A 22,001-nucleotide genomic window follows, 5' to 3' on the forward strand; every position below is an offset into this window, starting at 1 on the left:
AAGCAAGAATTTAAACTATAGGTTGGAATTTAATTATGCTTTGGGGAATCAATGGAGAGAGACTGCATGCATGTCTAAAAATGCAGTTATAAGCTAGCCAGAAATGACAAAAAATGAGAATCTTAGGAGAGGGTCTATGGAAAGAGACAAACAAAAGATATTTGTGAAGAAGATAAGTATAATTCTTAGAGTCTCAGAAACCATGGTAGAAGACAAATTCCCAGTAAAAAATGTGTAGTTTCTGTAGTCATTTCTTATGAGTTTTTTTTAAACTTTTATTTAATAAATATAAATTTTGAAGGTACAACTTTTGGATTATAGTGGTTTTTCCCCCATAACAGTTCTCCCACCCGCAAACCATCCCATCTCCTACTCTCTCTCCCATCCCATTCTTCATCAAGATTCATTTTCAATTATCTTTATATACAGAAGACCAACTTAGTATATACGAAGTAATGATTTCTACAGATTGCACCCACACAGACACACAAAGTATAAAGTATAAAGTACTGTTAATTCTCATAGTACAACACGTTAAGGACAGAGGTCCTACAAGGGGAGCAGGTACACAGTGACTCCTGCTGTTGATTTAACTATTGACACTTTTATTTATGGCGCCAGTAATCACTTGAGGCTCTTTTCATGAGCTGCCAAGGCTATGGAAGCTTCTTGAGTTCACAAACTCCAACCTTATTTAGACAAGGCCAGAATCAAAGTGGAAGTTCTCTCCTCCCTTCAGAAAAAGGTACCTCCTTCTTTGATGGCCCGTTCTTTCTTCTGGGATCTCACTCACAGAGATCTTTCATTTAGGTCATGTTTTTGCCACAGTGTCTTGGCTTTCCATGCCTGCAAAACTCTCATGGGCTTTTTAGCCAGACCTGAATGACTTAAGGGCTGATTCTGAGGCCAGACTGCTGTTTAGGGCATTTGCCATTCTATGGGATTTGACCATTTAAGGTGCACATTAAAGAGAAAGGTAATTCTTGCCTGGGGATGGGATAATGTGATAATGACTGATATTTTAGTGTGTGAACCTGTTACTCAAAACAGAATGTAGATGATAAAATAACTGAAACACGGTATTCATTGAATGAAAAATGTTGACAGAATAAGTTTTTGATAGACTCTATTACTTGCCCAAGATCTTTTCTCTTCTTCCTCTTTCCGAAGTGAGCCTACATATTTTCTAGGGTGACTTTATGTCTAGCTGAAAACTTCACCTTCCCAAGCTCCCATACAAGGAATACATGGGATACAGCAGTTAAAACCACTGAATAGTACCTGTGGGAAAACTTATTAAAAGAAGAACTTTCCTTTGGCATGCACACATCTTTCTGAATTTTGCTCTCTCATTGTTCTCATAGCTGGAGGGACACCTGCCTGGAGATGGAGCAGACATTTTGTAATCATGAAGATGAAAGCTGCTTTGAAGGGTGAAGAAGGAAAAACAGGGCATCAATCTGCTCCTTTATGGCACGGTGCAGTCATCATGAAAACCTTGGACTTTGGACTTCTGGACATTTCCTTGTGTGGAAAAAGTTAAAGAATTTTACTTATTCAATTAAGATATATTTGTGCTTGTTTGACCAGAAGCTACATAGTATTCTAATGATATAAATTTGCTTCATTGATTTTTTTTTTCAACTTGAAACTTTTACTCTTGTTTCTTTTTCTTTTATTTCTAAAGGAAATTATCTTGGCTTGGAATTTCTAATGTGTGCATTTGAAGTTGTTTTCTAAATCATAATAGTTGATTTTTTTTGTACTGTCTTTAATATTCCTTCAGGGTCCTCTTGTCTGTAATAAAGAGATAGCCTTCTGGATTTGAACATGGCCATGGGGTAAGATCAAAGTAATTTGTCTACCTTGGGATTGTGTCCCGTGGTTAATTTGATTAGTGTTTTCACTTTACTTTGTGAAATGATTGTCCCAAGACAAAATTACTATTTTTTCTCCCTGAAAGAAATATATTTATGTGTTTGCTGTTTTGATCCCCTTTTAAAGTTGTAAGATGCATTCTATTTAATCTGATTGCAAGTGCCAGAATCCAGTTACCTCCAAGTAGTTGTGCTTATCATATGTAAAATATGCTATTTTTTGAAACAAATTCTTAGTTAGGTGAAGGATATATTAATTACCTTGACTGATCATTACCTTTTGTATATATGTATCAAAATATCACATTGTACTCCATGAATATGTACAATTATCTGTCAATTAAAAATTTAAAAGTAATAAAACAAAAATATTATTTTCTAAGAAAAAACATCAAACTTTTGAATTCATTTTCTGGCCATAATGGCCTTTTTGTTGATATAGTATATTAATGAGGAAAACTGGAGATGAAGTAAGATTAAGACCATGATAGAACTAAGCCAACCTTTAAATTTTCCAGTATGGAATACACTTCAGTTGTTGAATAGTCCTAGTAATTCATTTTGTTCCTTGTCACCAGCAGAGATTCCCCAGTTGAGGAACTTGGAGTCCTCCTTGAGAATTTTGATTTCTCTGAGATGTAAACTCAAAAATGACACTACTATTTAGAACCACTGTATATTTTTCATGACAGAACACAGCTTTGCCTGCTGTTTTAGTATATTGTCTGTAAAGCACTTGACAATTGTCTGTGGTAGGGTATTAATCCCTTTCATGGGTTAATTATTACATAAATTATGTATTAGATTATCAAATCCTTCCTTAATGCCATAAGATCATCCAATTATTGAGTGCACTTTTATGAAAATGAACATTATGATCCGTGTTCATCACTTAATTATTCTTTTTATCATTTACAGATACTTAAGGCTGGCCTAAAGATAGTTTCATCTCCTTTCTCTAAACCTTCCCTTTCTAATTAGCTCCATAATTTTTCCCATTTCTTCTTGAAAAAACCTGCCATTTCTTCTAGTTTTGACCTTATCCTAAAAATAATTGAAAATGAAAACAGAATTTTATTTTTATATTCTTTTTAATAATAGATGGTTGTACCACCTCTTCTGTGACAGTAACATCTTGTGCAGAGCCTGGTTTTGTAACAAAGTATAATATGGTCTCTTTATTTAAGAGACATACAGTTTAATTAAAGAGAGGGGACAACTGCAATGGTGGTATGGAATAAGTGACAAGTTGGATCCAATATGGATTCTGGTTCAAGTGCTAATGTGTTTATATCCCTGCATCCATGTGGGGGACCCAAAGAAGCTCCTGGTTCCTGGTTCAGACCAGCACTGCCCAAGCTGCTGTGATCATTTAGGGAGTGAGCCAGCGGATGGAAGATCTCTCTCTGACTCTGTCTCTCTCTCTGACTCTGTCTCTCTCTCGCTCTCTCTAACTTTGCATTTAAAATTAAATAAATAAATCTTCAAAAAAAAAAAAAAAGAAGTTACAAGTTGTTTAGAGCCTACCTGTCAACACTACTTCCTACATGTGGAATCTCAGGTTTGGATAAGGTGAGGCTTAGATGTGTTTTGTGGGAAACATAGAAATACACCACTAATAGTGGTGATGGTATTTTAATACTAATGATGATAATAATAGCTAGCATTGGTAACTTTTTATGTGTAAGACATTATATTAAGCATTGTATAAAAATTATTCCACTAAATGTTAATCACAACTATGGTTTCAAATGAATTTTTATTATCAACTCCATTTGAGAGAGAATATTCAGGGTTAGAGATGTATACAATCTTCTCAAGGACATATAAATGGTGAGGATGCAACAGAAGCCCATGGTAGGGTGAGCCCAGCTCTGCCTCAGTCCTAGGCAAGAGGACCTACGAAGATGAATGTGCCTACTTTTGATCCAGTTACCATAATTCAGAATTGTTAGCCCTTACATTATGCTCAAATTAGTGAACCAATTTCCTTGTATTTCAGTTTGATGGCTTTAAAATCAAGGAACTCTATACTTGAGTTTATTTAATGGGCTGATAAACTGCCAGGATCATGAATTCATTGTTAAACATTAGCCTGGAAGTGAAAGATAAGAATGCACATGCTTTGTCTACAGATGGAGCAAGTTGTCATTCAAAGCTGAAAAATATAGCTAAGGAGTTTAAGAACGAGAAGAACATAAGTTCAAGACCCAAGAGGAGAACGTGAGACCAGACAATGTGCCAATTAATGAAATTAAATGGAAAAGATTTAAAATGAGGTCCCCTCAGGAGGCAGTGCAAAAGAAAAGGCAGTTAATTCAATAAGGACAAAAGGATAAGCGAGCTAACTATGAGAGGATCAGAATATTTAAAGTTGATAGTGTCTTAAGAATTAAAGAACATTGGCTTGTGATTGCTGTGAATTTATTAAACCCCAGTAGCTTGTTCTAATTTGGACCCCTTCATTCTCTGAACAAATATGCTCATCCTGACATTCCAGGACAAAAGAAATAATCCTTTTTGTTGCAGTCAAGCTATAAAAGTGATTATGATCAGCAGCCATTCACAGAGGAATAAATAAAGGACCCATCCATCATGCTAGTAAAGTTTTCAATCCATCTGCCATGTTGCATCTCAAAGACTTTTGCACTACATTTTGCTTGTTATAAAAGGTGTACTTAAAATAAATTTTATATTTGGAAACTCCCCAGCACACTGAGAATCTAAATGTACAGATGTAATTTCTCTTTTGCTAAGCAGGTTTTAAAGTGCTGAAGGAATGGTAGGGGGTAGTTAATAGAGTGCAATAAAGTGAATCTGTGTGTCTGTGGAGCAAATAACTGAAAATATGAATTTAAGAAATTCTGTTATGGGCTATATTCTCTACAAAAGCAGTTGTGCAGTGCCATTATTCAATTGTGTCTCAACAAATATGCCTCTAAAGACCAAAATGTAAAGACTACAGTAGGGAGTAGATTTAAAATACTATACCAAATGCCAAGGCATCAAATCCTGTTAACTGAGCTTTAGCAAGTTCTCCCTAGGAGAACATCTCTGAGGACACACACACAATCAGTAGAGGCAAATAATATTATCTGAGGACAGAAGGTTATAAACTTGAGGGAAGGATGCTCTTTGTCAATAGGTGTCAATGAGAGGGAAATAAGCATGGTTATATTAAGAAGCTTCTTAATCTGATATTTATACCCAAAGAGTATCAGACCTTATCATTGTTCTGCAGGTGATAAATCAAAACTTTTTAAATTTTTTATGAAACCCTGGTCTACCCAGATTTCATTATCTGAAAAATTCAGAAGGAAGAACAATAAATTTTATAGTATTTGAATTTTTTTGCTGTGTATGATCTAGATTTTCTAGCAAAGCAATTATACTAACATGATTTTCTCTTGCTCTACCTGTCTCAACTATGTGTTCATATAACTAAAATTAATTTCATAAAGGTAGAAAAAATGCTCTTAGTCCATAAAGAAGTACAGCAATGCTTTAAACCCCACCGTAATTCTCTGCTCTAATGCATTTCTTTAAAACATTTACTTAAAATTGGGGGTGGAGGATAGGGATTCTACTTTATTAGCAGACTTTGCTGCTTGGCATATGTTTTGTTAGTTATGTATTTTAAGGGACTTGGCATTTAGCCTCTGGCATGACAGGATTCCTGCCACCCATCCATGCTAATTAATCTAGATCTTAACCAAAAAACAAAAGTGGACACCTTTGGAGATTCTCAAATCCTTATCTTATCAGGACACAGCAACTCTAACATTGCCATAGGTCTGCTCTCCAAGAACTTCAAACTTCTTCTAGAGCTTTTTGTAAGAGCTTCTGAATTTATGCCCAAAAGGCCAAGAACAAGAACCTAGAGATAAATTCCAGTGAAATATGCATGGAATTTGAAAGTGTACTAGAAACATGTTTACATTTAATGTAGGGTCCATACTTCATGACATAATGCACAGGTGAATGTCAATTTTCATACTCAGGAGTTGCTTCATCTCATGGGTCAATGTGTCATCATACTTAAGACAATTGCCTTTTCAGAATATTGATTTATGGCGAATCTAGTCCAACATTTCTCTGCAATCCAGAGGTCCAGGGGAAGAGGAAGCTCTAGCAAATGGGTACTTAAGATACTCTACCTATCACATGCATGACACTATGGCACAGAACAGAAAAGAGGATATAGATGTGATATTTATTTACTTATTTACCTATTTACTTATGACAGAGAGAGAGAGAGAGAGAGAGGGAGAGAGAGAAGAAAGGCAAAGAAAGAGAAGAGAGAAGTGAGAGCTACCATCTCTTGGGTCACTTCCAAAATGCCCACAATGGCTGTGGCTGGGCCTGACCAAAATCCTAAGTGAATGGCAAGAACCCAATCACCTGACCCATCATTTGCTGTCTCCATGGGTCTACATTAGTAGAAAGCTGGAATCAGGATCATGAGTTGAGTATCAAATCCAAGCATTCTCAAATGGGATGTGTGGCTGTCTTAAACCTATGCCAAATACCCACCCCCAAGAGATGATTGTTTTTATTGTTGTTCAAGTTTATTTGCTAATTCATTGGAACAAACGGAGTGAAGAATGGGGGGGGTGGAATATGAGACATCTTCCATCTGCTACTTCACTCCCCAGATGTGTACAACAGCTGGGGCTGGGCTAGACTGAAGCCAGGAGCCAGGAAAGCAATTTTGTTCTTCTAGGCAGGGATCTAAGTACTTGATACATCGTTTCCTGCCTCCCAGGAATATTGACAGGAAGCTGGATAAGAAGCCTAAGCAAGAATAAATCCCAGGTACTCTGATATGGCATGTAGGTATTCCACGTGGCAGGTTAACCCACTGTACCATAGTGCTCATGTGAAAATATGATTCTGATTCAGCCACGATACAAACATATGGGGACCTGTGCTAAATACCAAGAGGGAAACGAGGCGGGGAGGAAATTAACAATTTTATGAATGATTTGGACCTTATTCAATGATCTTTTTGGAGGGAGTAGAGGGGAACTCACCAGCATGTTTCAGACATTGTATAAGAAATTTTAAATATTTTAAATACTCTAATTCAAAATGTAAGTAGTAGATATTCTAAACATTAGTGCTGAGAAGGAGAAAATCATTGTGGTTTAGGTAATTTGGAGATGGTTTCATGGAATAGCTGATCCTATAAGCAAGTCTTACAAGACACAGTAGAATTAATGAACATTGGAAAAATGTGTGTAATGATTGCAGGGGAAGAAGGCCTTCAAGATAGAGATTAGAATAAGTAAGGCAAGGTGGGAGGATTTGGTATGAGCATTTGTGAGTTTCACTCTGCTGATCATTTGCTATTCCGTTGTCACTTCTCTCATCTAAAAGCTATCAATAATTCATCTGACCTGTTTACTGTGATGACCACAGAAACAACTGCAGGGAGATCCTTTCAGTTTTTGAGATTCATGGCATACAGTGAACAATCATTCAGCGGAGCCAGGCCAGTTCCTCCTTCTGCAAATTGCCAATGTTGCAGCAGCGCTGCTCATCCATTGTCGTGGTCAGTGTTGAAAGGTCAATGTTCTCATTTTATATTTAGAGCATCCAGAGCTGCTTTAATCCCAGAGAAGGTGTCTGACTTATACTGTACGGTGACTTGTTTAGTCAGCAAGAAATTATCTCCTAATATAATTCTGAGTTTGCTGACTATGAAGTCTGCTGTACCTAAAAGAAGCCCCTGCTCCTTCAGCCAAAGAGAATTCTGTGCCATGCATTCACCTGCTTGAGAAAGTCACTAATCTCTCTGTGAGGTGCTCTTGAGAACCATGGGCAAAGTGATCAGTAGAGGAGGAGAGGAAAGGAAAGACGATTCTATAAAAATAGGGTTCACAAAATACATAAAAAGGAAGTCTCAGCTTTTATTTTATTGCTCTTGTACTGCATTTAAAAATGGGGTTGTTGTATGGCTGCATGACATTGTGCAAGTAAATTAGAAGACCTGAGCTCTTCCAGTTTAGCAGCAGAAATCCAGTTTCTAAGCACAAGCTAAATGTTCCCCAGACTTCTCTGTCTATGGTTTATGGTTTTATTTGAAAGTCCCCAAATAAAAGTATTCTAGTCTCCAATCTTCAGCATTGAACAAAAATCCATTCCTTCCCCTAAGAATTTTTAAGATGCCTAGGGAATCTAAAAATGGAGTGTCCAGAGTCTCCTCTCCTTTCAGGCTTTCATCCAGGCATTTCCCTCCTGCTGTCTTGCCCTGATCTGCTTTGCTCCACGTGCAAAGCTCCACCTTTCATTCCCCTGGGCACCACTGAACTTGGGGCTTTGTGTTTTAAGAGTTTTTAGGAAAGATTTGAGACTATCATAAGGGAATTACAAAGAAACAACACTTGGAACCTGTTCTCCTCAGGGTCTCCCAGCCATACTCAGAAACCAAGAGATGTCTTGTTGGCTGGTCCTCTCTTAGGGCCCTTGCCTGCTGGCATATTGCAAGGTTCCTTTTATGTCTAGATGCACACTGTTTCTCTTTTATTCTCTCTTTCTAGCCCTTGGGCTTACCAAATATGGCACCAAATCCTTTATGTACATTAAGAAATCTCTCTGCAAATTCAACTCCCATTCCCCATGGAAAAACACTTCTATATTATTTATAGGTAAATTCCTTTTAATTATTCCAATGTCTCCTTCCATACAAAGTTGGACCTAAATGCCCCTGAAAGTATATCTCTTCTCTCAAAAAAATGCTATTTATCTGAGTTGAAATGCAGAAATAACTATTTAGCATCTTTTAGAACAGCAATGGGTTTTTTTTTTTTAATCCACAGGCACAAGACAGAGCAAGGAAAGAGGCCAGGCATGCGAAGAAGAAATAAAGGGAGAAATCAGAACACTGAACCATTTGGAAGAAAGGTGCTCTCAAATCTTATGACCCTGTAAGGGTGAGTTGAGAATTCAAACATACATGAGGCTGCTGGTGTCGACCCAGAGCTTCCTGCAAGTTCAAATGTGATAACTTGAACACATAGAAACACATTTGTTACTGGCCTGTGTTGAAAAACACATCTGCCATTGAGGGCAGAATTTCTCAAAGGCGCTTTCAGGCCTTTGTTACAATCTATTATTTAATTTTTTTCCCATAATTATAGGCCTTTGAGAGTAAAATAAGAAAGTGGGTTTTGATGTTGTGGCACAGAGGGCCAAACCACCAATTGGGATATCAGCATCCCATATCAAAGTGCTGATTTGAGTCTTGGTTGCTCTATTTCTAACCCAGCTCCCTGCTAATTCACCTGGGAGGCAGTGCAAGATGACCCAAGTACTTGGGCCCCTGTCACCGATGTGGGAGACCAGAATGGAGTTCCTGGCTTCAGCTTGGCCCAGAATCAGTGGATTGGAGATCTCTCTCCGCATCTTTCAAATAAACAAATAAATAAATCTTTTTGAAAATTAAAATAAGAATGTATTCTTAGTCGCCACCTCAATTGATGCACAAGTAATTTATAATATTAGTCTCTAAAAGTAAATGGATTTTTAATTTTAAAAAAATCATTATATTCTATTCTTTAAAGTAGATATGTGAAGACAATTAGGTATATGAAGAATGAAAAACATTCTTCAAAGACATTCAGTAAGGTTTTATAGGATTAGTAGATAATTCATTTTCTGAAAAATGTATTTTAAGACTTCTGTTGCATATATATTCAATGAAATAACACTTTTAAAAAGCAATTTTAAATTCTGAAGTGTCTAACTTAAAAACAAGGTAAATTATGTACTTAGGAAAGCACAAAAATTTCAATTTTCTGTGTTATTATTACTTTATCACCAGTACTAGTTCTTTTCTAAGTTTATTTATTTCCAAATACATTTGTTACATTTAATGGTGAACATCATAAAACTCCACCCAAGAACATCAAGGCAAGTAAATAATGTTATTTTGGTGATCTTGTGAGTAAGAAATCTGCCCCTACATGCACCTTTTTTATAGATGACCTTTTTGAAAGAAATCCTTCTTGAGAATTCTTACTATAATCTCTTATATTCTTCAAACTAGCCTGCCATATATGCTTTAATGACATATTATTTCTTAATGCCTAGCAATGAAACCAATACTATTATTCTTAACACCATCGTGTAGTCTTCCACTTTGAGTGAAATCTTCATTAATAATAAACTATCTTGTGCATATTTTCAATTTACAGAATTTATACATATTAGCATGGAGTTGCTGCTAAGCAGAAATTAATTTAAAACACCCTGAAAAATGCTCTGTTAGATACTACTTAGGTTGAAAAGATCTCGATGTTCAGAAAGGTTAAATGAAGTTCATACAGGAATTCTTTTGAGACTCCTCATGTAGGACTCAGTGGAGACAGACACTTCCATTACTTCATAAGAGAATTCAGTTTAGTGCTGAGCTAAAGTAAAGAAATATGAAGTTGGAAGATTATTTCTTCATTTATTTTGCTTTTCACAGCATCATCCTACATCTGAGAGTAGTGAGGTCTGGATCTACTTTTGTTTCTGTCCTCAATCAACTGTTCATCATTGACCAGATCTTGGAACATCTCTAATCTTCAGTTTTACGCTTATTTATTTATTTATTTATTTATTTATATTTTATTTTATTTAATGAACATAAATTTCCAAAGTACAGCCTATGGATTACAATAGCTCCCCCCCCCCCAGTTTTACACTTATAAAAGACAATGATTATGGTTGTTAGTGCATAAAATTCTGTTTAGCTGAAAATCATATATCCGATAATGGGCATGTACCTAGAATATAAAAAAGACTCTTGCAAGTCAAAAATAAAATGGTAACCTGATTTAAAACTGGGCAAAAGATCTGAACAGACATTTCTCAAAAGAGTATATACAGGGTCCCGTGCTGTGGTGTAGCAGGTTAAGCCACCATCTGTGGTGTCCGCATCCTATATGAGTGCTGGTTCGAGTTCCAGATGCTCTACTTCTGATCCAGCTCCATGCTGAAGCACCTGGGAAAGCAACAGAAAATGGTGCAAGTGCTTGGGCACCTGCAGTCACATGGGAAATCAGAAGTTCCTGGCTCCTGGCTTTGGATCAGCCCAGTTTTGCATTGAGGCCATTTGGGGAGTGAACCAGCAGATGGAAGATTTTCTCTCTCTCTCTCTCTCTCTCTCTCTCTCTCTCTCTCTAACTCTGCTTTTCAAATAAATAAATAAATATAGGGCCAGCGCTGTGGTGTAGCAGGTAAAGCCACCACCTGCAGTTTCGGCATCTTATGAGTGCCAGTTCGAGTCCCAGCTGCTCCACTTCCAATCCAGCTCTCTGCTATAGCCTGGGAAAACAGTAGAAAATGGCCCAAATTCTTGGGCTTCTGCACCCACGTGGGAGACCCTGAAGAAGCTCCTGGCTCCTGGCTTTGGATTGGTATAGCTCTGGCTGTTGCAGCCAGATGGGAAGTGAACCAGTGAACAGAAGACCTATCTCTCTCTCTCTCTGCCTCTCCTTCTCTCTCTATGTAACTCTGCCTTTCAAGTAAATAAATAAATCTTAAAAAAACACAAATAAATAAACATTTTTTAAATAGAGCATATACAAATGTAAAATAAGCATTATGAATGATGCTTAATGTTGTGAGTCATTAAGGTAATACAAACTTAAATCATGAACTACTGTTTGTTTTTCACTAGAATGGCTACATTCAAAAAGATGGATAATCAGGGACCTGTGTTGTGGCGTAGCAGGTGGAGTTGCTACCTGAGACACCAGTATTGCATATAAACACTAGTTCATGTCCCATCTGCTCCTCTTCCTATCCATCTCCCTGATAATGGCCTGGGAAAAGCATGTGCTTGGGCCCCTGCACCCATATGGAAAACCAGAAGACGCTCCTGGCTCCTGGCTTCAGTCTAGCCCAGCCCTGGCTGTTAGCGGCCTCTTGGGGAGTGAACCACTGGATGGAAGATCTCTGTCTTTCGATCTCTCTCTGTAACTCTGACTTTCAAATGAACAAATAAATATTTCTTTTAAAAGAAATAAATATTTTAAAAAACAAATAGAAATCAGAAAGATAAGTATAGAGGAGGCTGTGGAGAATTTGGGATCATTGTACACTTCCGATGAGAATGTAAAATGTGGCCAGTTTGGAAAACTTCCAATTTCTAAAATGTTAAACTTGGAGTTATCATATGACCCAATAAGTCAACTCCTAAATCTATATACTCAAGGGAACTGAAAATACAGCACAATAAAAACTCTTGGACATAAGTACTAACATCACCATAATGATAAATAAACAAAAGTGGAAACAATCTAAAACTGATATTCATAAACTGATAGCCATAAATTGTTATATTATTCAACTATCAAAAGGAATGAAGTCTTGATACATGCTGTCACATGAATGAACTCAAAGCTTTATGCTAAGTGAAAGAAACTAGCTCCAAAAGACCTCATGTTGCATGATTCCATTTTTGGTAAATGTCCCAACAGACAAATCCATTGAAATACAAATCAGATTAATAGTTCCCTGGCTCTGGAGAGAAGGATAGGAGGGTGGGAGTAGGGACTGATTGCTAAAGGGCATGGGATTTCTTTGGCATTGATAAAAATGAAACTTAAATTGATTTTCTGCTGGTCGAAAAACATGAATATACTGAAACTGTTGAACTGTATACTTTGAGTGGGTGCATATTTTAAGTATACTTATATATTTTAATTGAATTATGTGATATAAAACTAAATCAATTATGGAAATATCCTGTCTGCCTCTAAAACATGATTTTATTAATAATTAATATTATTAGCTATCACTTTTGTGTTTGTCCTTATGAGATACTTTATGACTTTTATTTCAATAAAGTATATTCTTTAGGTAAATTTGGTATGTGCTTGTTTAGAAGGCAATTGACTTTTTAAAAATATGAAAATTTTACTTTTAAAATCTCTATACTGGTATCTCAATACTATTCCTGATTTCTATATGTCACCAGTAAAACTTTAAAGAACAATCTATTTTTGTGTATTATGATGCCTCCATGAGTCTTAGCAACAACAAATCTTGTATCAGATTAATTTGAAGTCCCTGCCACAGTTATCACAAGCATGAACATAGCAATAGTAATAAGCAGTGAAGGCACACTGCATTTTGTTTGTAGTCAAGGAACCGGTTTTCATGGGTGTTTGGCAGACAAGGAGAAATAGAGTAGAATGCATGGTGTGAGTGTCAGATGTCAGTCACTAAGAAACCACAGTGAGTTGTAGGACTCAGCTAGCTTCTTTAGATCCAGTATTCACAAATATGGGACTTGAGGCAGAGGCAAATCCAGAAGCTTTGTCACAGCTGATTTTTCTTTGCTACCCAGGTGATGAATGTGGCAAAACCAGAAAGAAGGGCTTGATTTCAGAGTATAATTTGTAGCAGAGTATAGCTGAATGTCTGTTTTGCAATTAGTTTTGTGAGTTTTATAGCACTGAAGCCAGCATATTTGTAAGAAATATCAGCACTTTAGAGGCAGACATGAGTAATAATAAGACGCTATCAACCAAGACTTTCACGAGCACCAAATTTCCATTAGAGGAGGTAGAGAAAGGGAGAAAATAAGATAATCCTTAATGGACATGTGAAAGACACCCTCTGGGGACTCTCAAAAACACTTGCGGTATGGAATGCAGAGTTAATAACCCAAGTCTTGCTTACATGGATAAAGTTTAGAAATTATTATTAATGTGGAGTAAAGAGCTGTGCAGGGTTTGAGATTATATCCTATTCGTGAATTTAACTTAAAATCTGTTAATTGCAAGTTAGCATGTTATCCTTTTACAGATTCATGGATCCTAGTTGAAGACTTATGACTCCCAGGTCAGATACAATGGACGTTTTATCACTCATAGTGATAGTAGTGGCAAGAGTACCAAAAGTATTTTTGTGCATTAATTCTTCAAATCCCAAATGTCCCAGGAAAATGTGATGAAGGCCAGATGATGCTTGCACATGCAGTGAATTACATTACAGAAGAGAAACTGTGTGTCTAGGGAACCTGAATCTTTTATAGTGGACAGTAAGCAAATTTGCTTGATCTTTGTCCTGGGACACTTAAATCCTCTTCCACACATGTTCACTATAATAACATCCTTTAGAAGCTAGCCTGGCACAGAAATGGTCAGTACTTTTACCTGAAAGATATGCACAAACACAAGAAATCTAGGCAGAATAGATTGTATAGGAATCTATCCTCACTTTTGTATAGGAATATATCCTCACTCAGGATATACACAAGGCATTGTGTCTTTCTTTTGAGATGGTGTTGCGTTCAAATAATTGAATTTCTAAGATAATATAGGTAGTTTGGTATAGTGGCAGAATTTGTACAATTCAGTATCTGGAAGAGCACTATTCAAAGTAAGTTCTTAAAAGAGTTTCTTTTCCTGATTATTTATGTATTATCTCTCTTTCTCATCTATAATGTTGTTGGTTCATGCAGAATGTGCACTTTTGTTAGATTCCTGGATCCCTTGAACCTAAACTCTGTCTGGAACACCAATAATGTACACTGAAATTTGTTGAATCAAAGAATGAATGCGGTGAAGCAACGAAAGGAAACTGGGAGAAGTAGGAATGCAAATAATAGATACGTAAAAATCTGAGTCATCTGAGTTGAGGGCTGCTTTACTTTGCATTACCTACTTTCAGGCTACTCCTTGTACTCAATCCCTATTCTGCCAATATACCAACTTGGTCTAAATTTTAAACTGCTAGAAATGGACATACAATCAGAATAGAGTATCTCAGCAAAGCCAGTTATAGTGGAAGATGCAAGTTTTGTGATGAGCAAGTCGACAGACTAGGTCATTTAAACTGACACAGTTCTGGAAATTAATGCTGAGCTATGGACAATGTAGTGAAAGTTTTTACTGATAAAAGCAATGTCTTAGAGTGCTTTTACCAGAAATTCCTGGTGGTTATTTTGTTGTTGTTGCTTTTAATCTATGAACCTTACTCAGATTTCTGTACATTTATATATGCATATATATTTAGCTCTATGCAATTTCATCACATGCTTAGATATATGTGACCAACACACCAGTCAAGACACAGAACACTTCTATGATAAATATTGCTCATGCTACTCTTTTATAGCTACAGCCATCTGTCTCTCTACCTCCCTTCCAAATCCCTGGCAACTACTAGTCTGTTACTCATCTCTACAGTTTCGTCATTTCAAGAATCCTATATCTTGTATTTAACATTTTGAGATTGACTTTTTTCACTTTAATTTTTTAAGAGCATACCAAGTTGCTTGTTTGAATCATTTGAACCTCTATTGCTGAGTAGTAGTCTATGGTATGAATACATCAATATTTGCTTATTGAGGATGTTTGGATTGCTTTAATATTACAAACAAAGCTACTATGAATGTTTATGAACACATTTTGAGTGAAAATAAGCTTTAATTTCTCTGTGATAAGTACCCAAGAATTTAGTTACTGAATTTTAGGCATACACTTAGATTTGTAAAACACTGACTTTGTCCCTGGAGTACCTGTATCATTTCACAATCCTATTAGAATGTATGATTGATTCCGTTTTTCTGCAGCCTCATCAGCATTTGCTGTTATTACTATTGTTTTTGTTTTGCCCATTCTGATAGATGTAAAATATCACATTGCTGCTTGAATTTGCATTTCTCTTATAGCTAATGATATTGAACATATCTCCATGTACTCATTGAACAGTTTTAATCCACTTTAATGAAATTGCTGGGTATGACTTTTTCTCCAATTTCTAATAGAATTCTTGTTAACTGTTGAGTTTGAAGGATTTTTCTTACATAGCATAAATACAATCCTTTGTCAGACACATAGCTTGAAAATATTTTCACTCAGTTTGAATCTTGTCTTTTTATCTTCTTTACAGAGTCCTTTGTAGATTGTTAAGTTTTTCATTTTAATGCGGTTTCTTGATCAATTTCTACTTTTATGGCTCATGCTTTTGGCATCAAGTCTTAAAACTCTTCATGTAATCATAACACTGAATTTTTCTTCCATGTTTCCTAAAAGTTCTATAGTTTTATATTTAGTACATTATTCATTTTGAGTTAAGATTTGTATAAAGCATAAGGTTTAGGTCAAGATTCACTTTTTTGCCTTTGTACATATAACTGCTACAGCACCATTTGTTGTAATTGCTATCTTTTTTCATTTAATTGTTTTTGCTCCTCTGTCAAAAATCATTTGAGTATACTCTTTGTGAGTCCATTGATCAATACATCTATGACAGATCTTTATTATCATTGCTTTACAATAAGCCTTTTCATCAGGTAGTGCTATATTTACCACTTTATTCTCTTTTTTAAAAAATTGAACTATTCTAGACTGAATGCCTTAATATATAAATTTAAGAGTAAAGTTGCTGATATCTACAAAGAAAAAGCTGTTGGAACTTAAGAATTTCCATCATCTGACAGATCAGTTTTGGGAAAGCTGGCATCTTTACTATGTTAAGTCTCCCAATTCACGAATAGTGTATGAGCTAACATTTATTTAGGTGTCCCTTATTTCTTTCATCAGCAACTTAGCAATTATTGTGATTCATATGTTGATATATATATATATTTATTTAAAGAATTACTGTTTTTTATTTGAAAGAGTTACAGAGAGAGGTAGAGCCAGAGAGAGAGAGGTCTTCCATTCCGTTGGTAAAATCACCAAGTGACCATAACAGCCAGAGCTGAACTGATCAGAAGCCAGGAGCCAGGAGCTTCTTCCAGGTCTGCCATACGGGTGCAGGGGTCCGAGGGGTTGGGCCATTTTCTAATGCTTTCCCAGGTCACAGCAGGGAGCTGGACTATAAGAGGAACATCCAGGACTTGAACCGGCACCCATATGGTATGCCAGCACTGCAGGTTGGGGTTTAAACACACTGTGCCACAGCACCAGCCCCTGTTGTTATATTTTGTTAGACTTATAACTAAATATTTTGTTTGAGAGAGTAATTATAATTAAAATCACATTTTAAATTTGAGTTTCCAAATATTCATTGAGAGTTTATAAAATGCTTTTCATTTTTTATGCTGATCTATTCTTTTCCCTTTATGAACCCACTTTAATTTTAGAATATATTTTATATATTTCTTTGGAATTTTCTACATAGAAAACCATGACTTCCATAAAGAGCAGCAATTTTGTTTCTTACTTTCCAACATGAAAGCCTTTGAGGGGAGTGGACTTGTTGTGTTGTCTAGAACTGCAATACTGCATTGAGTAAGAATGATGGTCCTTGACATTTTTGTAACAATCAGGGGAGACAATCGGTCTTTGATGATTAACAATGATATTAACTGCAGGTTTTGTGTATGTTTCTCTTTTTTCCCCAAAAAGTTCTCCTCTATTCCTTTTTATCTGAGAATTTTTAACATGAATGTTTTGTTTGGATAAATTTTTTCTGCCTCAATTGATATGAGTGATTGATTTTTTTTCCTTTTATATGTTGATAGGGTAGGTCACATTTACTGTTTTTTTTTATTATTTAGTAAATATAAATTTCCAAAGTACAGTTTATGGATTACAATGGCTTCCCCCCCCCCATAACTTCCCTCCCACTCACACCCCTCCCATCTCCCGCTCCCTCTCCCATTCCATTCACATCAAGATTCATTTTCAATTATCTTTATATACAGAAGATAGATTTAGTATATATTAAGTAAAGATTTCATCAATTTGCACCCACACAGAAACACAAAGTGTAAAATACTGTTTTAGTACTAGTTATAGCATTACTTCACATTGGACAACACACTAAGGACAGATCCCACATGAGAAGTAAGTACACAGTGACTCCTGTTGTTGACTTAACAATTTGACACTCTTGTTTATGGTGTCAGTAATCTCCCTAGGCTCTAGTCATGAGTTGCCAAGGCTATGGAAGCCATTTGAGTTCGCCGACTTCAATCTTATTCCAACAGGGTCATAGTCAAAGTGAAAGTTCTAAAGTTCTCTCCTCCCTTCAGAGAAAGGTACCTCCTTCTTTGATGGCCCTGTTCTTTCCACTGGGATCTCACTTGCAGAGATCTTTCATTTAGTTGTGTGTGTGTTTTTTTTTTTTTTTTTTTTTTTTTTTTTTTTTTTTTTTTTTGCCAGAGTGTCTTAGCTTTCCATGCCCAAAATACTCTCATGGGCTCTTCAGCCAGATCCGAATGCCTTAAGGGCTGATTCTGAGGCCAGAGTGCTGTTTAGGACATCTGCCATTCTATGAGTCTGCTGTGTATCCTGCTTCCCATGATGGATCGTTCTCTCCCTTTTTTATTCTATCGGTTAGTATTAGCAGCCACTAGTCTTGTCTGTGTGATCCCTTTGACTCAGACCTATCAGTGTGATCAACTGAGAACTGAAATTGATCACTTGGACTAGTGAGATGGCATTGGTACATGTCACCTTGATGGGATTGTATTGGAATCCCCTGGCACGTTTCTAACTCCACCATTTGGGGCAAGTCCGATTGAGCATGTCCCAAATTGTACATCTCCTCCCTCTCTTACTACCATTCTTATATTTAACAGGGATCACTTTTCAGTTAAAATTTAAACACCTAAGAATAATTGTGTGTTAATTACAGAGTTCAGAGTTTGGAATAGCCTTGCATACCTGGCATAAATCCCACTTCATCTTTGTTTATAATTCTTATGCATTGCTAGGTTTGATTTCCTAAGAGAATTTTTACATCTAAATTCATGAGAAATATCCTTCTGTAGCTTTATTCTGTCTTCCTTTTTACAATTTTGCAATTTTATCTGATTTTATTATCATCAAAATACTTGCTTCATAAAATTAACTGGGAACTGCCCTCTTCTGTTTCTAGAAAAGATTTGAGGAAATAGTATGGATTACTTTTTAAAATATTTATTTAATTATTAGAAAGTTGGAGAGAGAGAAAGAGAGAGACAGGGAGAGGGAGAGAAAGAGAAGGATAGAGGGAGGGAGACAGAAAGAGAGATCTTCCATCTACTGGTTCATTCCCCAGATGGTCAAAATGGTCAGAATTGAATCAGGCTGAAGTCAGGAGCTTCATCCAGGTCTTCTACACGTGTGACAGGGGCCAAACACTTGGACCACCTTCTACTGCTTTCCTCAGGCCATTAGGAGGGAGCTGGTTCAGAAGTAAAGCAGCCAGGACTTGAACCAGTGCCATATGCGATACTGGCATCGCAGGTAGTGGCTTTACTCGCTGTACCACAATGTTGGCCCTGTGAATTCTTCTTTAAATTCTTGGTGGAGCCATCAATTGATGCCATCTAAATCCAAAAAGCCCCTTTTGAGAGCTTTATTAATTTAAAATTTAATGTAATAATTATAGGGCCGTTCTTGTTACTGATTTTACTACAATTGTACTTTTTGTGGTTTTTAAAAGGAATTAAAGGTCATTTATGCAATGATCATGACCTACACATCTCAGTACCATTTCAACTCACTTTCCCTATGGAGGTCTTTTTACCTTTGGATTTGATACCAGGTTCTCTGGGTCCATAGTCCAGGGCATAAAAAAGAACACCTGCAACCACTTTTTCCAACTTTTGTAGCTCTCACTGAGCTTGCATTACCCACATCCTTGTGTTTTGGCATGGCTGCCACTCACACACTTGTGTAAGAGCATGGCTGCCATCATTCCTAGGTCTCTGTATCATGAAGTAGAGGTGACCTATAGAGCCTTAATTCTCTCAAAACCCCATATGCCTCAGAAATCTCTTTATGTAACTTCAATCTGTTATAGCCTCAAGAGGGCAGAACACAGTAAGCTGGAAAACTAAGTAATGAAACAGACATCAGGCAGAAATTTGCATTAGTCTAAAGAGAAGTTTGCAATGGGAGCCTAAGTAAAATTGCCACAGATCAGCATGGTAATATCAGACAATTGATGTGGCTAAGGTAAACAATGTGTTTTCAAAGACTGATTGAAATGTATTTAGAAGACATTTTATACTCATGCTCAATTACTGACGTAAATCACAAATTTTTAATAAACATTAAAATTTTGTTTGGTAATATATGCTTGATAATCAAACCTTTTGCTTAGTAATCAAAATATTAACAACATTTGCTTCATAAAATGGCTACCTTTTCCAACATAAAATAACCTCAACATAAATCTCAAAAGACATATAAATAATAATATCCTAGACCATGAGATAATAATTTATTTATACTCTTGGTTTAAAACATAAGAGTGTCCAAATGATAGTTCTGCCACAAGAAAACACTATAAATACATGTGAGAAATGCAAGTAGAGTGGTTTAAGGTCGTAGCAGCACACTCATTTCCAACAGGTTCATGGACAAATACTTCTATGCATATCCTACTCCATATTTGTATTAAGCTATCCCAATAGCCCACTGTTTGGCCTCTAGTAATGTCTATGGCTCTGGCTAATTCTCCTGTCACAGCATTGAAGGAATCAGATCCATGAACAAAGAATTTCAGGAAACAGTATTACATATAAACTATGGTGAGTTGCAAATGATTTATAAAGCATGAAGTACTCTCTGTGAGTTGTTTATATTCATGTTTCATGATGAAGCAACATATCAGATATAACCCAATATAACAGGTTATAATAATTCTGACATTTTAAATACCAGAGAGAAGGGTAGGTCATTGTCTAAGGAAGGAGACTTCCAGAGGTTTGAAATGACTTACATTGTGTATACCACATAAAGCCAGCTCTGAGTCTCCACTAGTTTAAGAGGACTCAATTTTTCTTTGGGAAAGATACCAATTTTACTAAAATCAAAATGAAGCTACATGGAATTTAATCTGCCACAGTAATGAATTACAGTTAGGATTTCAGCAAACAGTTTTTTCCTACTAATGGAATGATTAAAGCTGTTATGGTGAAGACAGCTTGAATTTGTCAATTTTGTTGATAGGTTATGAAGCCTATCAAAAATTTCTCTTTCTACGCTCAGTCTGCGTTCTCTGTCTATGGTTAGCGATGACTTCCGTCTTTGGTATTGTTAGAATCCTATTCAGAGCAGTGACAAACTGATTGATTGATTTGTATGTTGCAGGTTTACAATCTGAAATAGCAATGTTCAAAATTTTAACGGATCCTTCATTTTTCTAGATAGTCACCTTTCTTCCAAGGTAGGAATCATTCACTCCTAGAGGATTCGCATGGCTTTAGGCCATGGGTCTGGTTCCTGGCAACATTCCCAACATAATTCATGATTTTGTTAGGCAGGCCTCTTAACTGGGTACTTCTTTCTCCAGAGGCACATGTAACTCCTGTTTAGTGTCAATGGTGTTGAAACTCATATTTCAAGGGAATCTAAAACTTACCAAGTATGAGCAGGCACTTTAGTTTTTCATGCTTTGTTTTAGACTTTCTGTGATAATTTTTAAAAAATATTTCACTTATTTGTTTGAAAGGCAGACAGAGAGAGACAGAGACACGACAAATAATAGATACAGATGGGTAGATTATAGATAGAAATATATATCTATATCTATAGATGAGACAGAGATAATAGATAGTAGAGAGATAGAATTAAAGCAAAAGCAAGAGCAAGCAAAAGAGAAAAAACAGAGTTCCCATCTGCTGTTTTACTTCCCAAATACCTACAACATCCAGGACTACTCCTTGCCAAAGCCAGGAGCAGGGATCTCATTCCAGATGTCTCACATAGATGGCAGGAAACCATCTAGTGAGCCTTCTCTTGAAGCCTCCCACAGTTGGCATTGGCAAGAAGCTGAGATCCGGAGCCGAGCAGGGTACTTGGTACTTGGATGTCGTACTGGCATTTTCGTGGTAGGCCAGATGCCCGCCCTCTGTGGTGATTGTGACAGCTCTGATAGTTTTCCTTTTCTTTCCTTTCATTAATTAGCTGTCTGGAGAACATAAAGCAAGTGGCAGTCTCTCTCTCTCCCTCTCCCTCTCCATCTCCATTTTTGCATACTTTCCCTATAGCTCTTTGAGTCAACGCCTCTGTCAATTCTTAGCTTAGTTACTCATTCTAGAATCTGACTCTTAGAGGACATATTTCTTTGATCTTCAGTCTATTCTGTCCAACTTATTTTAGAAAGACTCAACTCTGTCTTTTGAAATAAAATAGAGTTCTTAATTTAAGCCTTTAGGAAGGTAATACATTTTGA

At 36.4% G+C, this 22,001-nt stretch overlaps 1 long non-coding RNA gene across 3 annotated transcripts in view; it reads left to right on the plus strand.

Annotated features, from left to right (window-relative positions):
- LOC127492300 (uncharacterized) overlaps window positions 1–22,001 on the plus strand; it is a 76,159-nt gene that overhangs the window by 9,140 nt on the left and 45,018 nt on the right. For all 3 annotated transcript variants that reach the window (XR_007921499.2, XR_011379196.1, XR_007921500.2), the window contains exon 2: window positions 8,699–8,812. This is a non-coding gene — a long non-coding RNA (uncharacterized lncRNA). The remainder of the gene's footprint in view (window positions 1–8,698; window positions 8,813–22,001) is intronic.

This window comes from Oryctolagus cuniculus, chromosome 10, assembly GCF_964237555.1.
Source record: "Oryctolagus cuniculus chromosome 10, mOryCun1.1, whole genome shotgun sequence".
Lineage (NCBI taxonomy): Eukaryota > Metazoa > Chordata > Mammalia > Lagomorpha > Leporidae > Oryctolagus > Oryctolagus cuniculus.